A 2,628-nucleotide genomic window follows, 5' to 3' on the forward strand; every position below is an offset into this window, starting at 1 on the left:
TCATAATTTTAATTTTTTTTTTTTTTTTGGTGGCCCTAACACTCCGTCGTACCATAACACCGATGTTTATAGAATTCAACTTTGCCGCAGCCCACACATATACATGTATCTGTTCACAACCTGGGTCCGCCTGCATTCTGCTGCTGGCGCTGTCTCACTCACATGACGTCAACACGTCACGTGACCCAAATCGAGCCGTTTCTGAAGCAGGGCGAAATGCGAGTGTGATTTGTCGTTGATTTTGTCAAATTTTACAAAAACCTGCGTTTGTCAACGGTAATTATTTGTTATTTTTGATACATTAGAACATATGGAATATATCTGGATACTTATTTTAGCTTTGTCCCAGGCCATTACTAACATTTTAAATGTAAGTAATGACTTTATGTTGTAGTGTGACCTTCTTAAAGTTATAAAACCGCTGTTGGTATGGATATTAAACCGCTGGAAGCGGCGCGCTAATGCTAGCGGACCGGCGATGTTGATGATGTCATTGAACGGAAGTCACGTCCGAAATATTAGACACTATTTTTTTCATCACCCTCCGTTTGGAGCAAGCACAGAGGGATAAACGAAGGGGAAGGGCTAAGGGAGAGGGAGAAGTGGAGTATTCGGATCGGGCCCAAGTCAGAGTCACTTGCTTAACTCAATAAATGTGTTAAATTAACACCAAGTCAGAGTTCTTAGTTCTTTCTTAACACACTAAAATAGGTTAAATTAACACGGAATCCGATTTTCTTTTTAACTCACTAAAATAAGTTACATTAACACTGAGTCAGAGTTTCTTTTTCGCTTACAAACTAAGTTAAATTATGGTAACACCAAATTAGTGTTTCTTTTTAACTCAATAAACTAGGTTAAAATAACACTACAACTACCTCAATAACAGTTGTTGTTTAAAATGGTTATCTCAGTTTTTTATCTAATATGATACCACAGCTAAAATGAGATAAATGATAATGAAACAATTCTCCCATTTCAAAATCATTTATTAAATATTTTACTCCCAATTAAAACACAATACATGACGGGATGACAAAAAAACTTTCATCAGCGGCTCCATATGAATTTTGAACATCAAAAGGTTTTTGGCATTTCAGTTCTGTTGTTTTAACAATACACTTTTCTTCTGTCCTTAATATTTTAAAGGTATGGTATTGTTCTTCAAAACACTCTGTTAATAACTTTTGAGTTAGCAAAAAAATGTCATCAATAACTAAAAGTATGTCAAGTATTTGACAAAAGACAGGCATTTCATCCTCCACTGAACTGCAAACAGCAAGTCCAGCTCTGTACTCTACACCATCAACTTTAACCCGGCTTGTTGTATAAATGTCTTTGGTCTTTTCAATCATTTGACTGTTAACCACATTTTCTTCGCTCAATGAAAATGATTTAATTGGCCCATATTCTTTCTGTTTGAGTGAAAAGGTTTCCCAGTGATAAGCAATGGCCATCTGGTGTTTTTTAGCAAGTGATTTGGTTATGTTTTTGAAGTTTTTGAAATAATCTTTGAACAACTTATGTTTAGCCTCAAATCTCATAGACCAGAGAAACAACAATGGGCCAATTTTCCTAATTGAAGACGGGTAATGGATCATAAAATGATGCTTTGGTATCAAGTTTCTGTGTGGATACAAGTGCTTGAATAGTTTGTGGTGGTCAACAATCAGATTCTTTAAATACAAAGTCATAGCCAGAGTGAGAGAAGGAGAAAAAACTATGTTCATTATTTGAAGTAACAGTAGTAATAATAACTCTCAGTGTCTGTTCCCTGCTGGAATTATGTCACCAAAAATAAGTGGGATGTTTTTCACAAGACATAACGTCTAGATGGAGTTCAAGCCAATGCTATTACCCTGACCATCCAATATCATTTTAGTGGGGCGATTTTTTCTTTCTAAAAAACCATAGTCACATCCATAAATCCTGGAAAGCAAGTTTTGTTCTGATATGTAGTGTTTTATGAGGTATTCAAACAAAACTTTGATCTCATACTGAGCGACACCTTCTAGAAGATCGTGCATTATATCAAATGAGTAGTTACTGCAAACATGGAAATACTGTAAGGAATTGAGAGAAGAATTTCTCTTTAAACCACACAGTGACTTCAAATGAACATTTTCCTTAAGAGACTGGCAATGCATATCAAACATCTTTTCCACGAATAATCACTTTAGGGTCATCCTCTGTGTACACCGATTGACAATCTTCTTTGTCAACCAAACAAAGGCGACAAAAATGACGACTGTTGAATGACTCATTGAAACCAAGAATCGAATGCATCCCTAGATTTTCTCCTGTGATTTGTGAAATTGTCCCATATACTGGTTCATCAGAAAATGGAAGACTTAGCCCTTGACTCTCCAGTTGCTTCACATAATTTATCAGTGGTTCCAGTATAACATCAAAACTGTATTTATGCAGATCTGGTGTGTGGAAAAGAGATACTAAATGAAAATTTTGGAGGTAGATTTCTTAAAATGAAATAAATGCAGCCAATTTTGTGAATTCCACGTTTTGAGCCAAGGGTATTGGCCGTTTCAAAGTCATCATAGTAAAGCTGAATTTGTAAAGCATGTTTTTTGGCAGAAAACAAGGGATGAGTTTTAAAGAAACTTCCATCAC

The sequence above is a fragment of the Oryzias melastigma genome, linkage group LG12 (genome assembly GCF_002922805.2).
Source record: "Oryzias melastigma strain HK-1 linkage group LG12, ASM292280v2, whole genome shotgun sequence".
Classification (NCBI taxonomy): domain Eukaryota; kingdom Metazoa; phylum Chordata; class Actinopteri; order Beloniformes; family Adrianichthyidae; genus Oryzias; species Oryzias melastigma.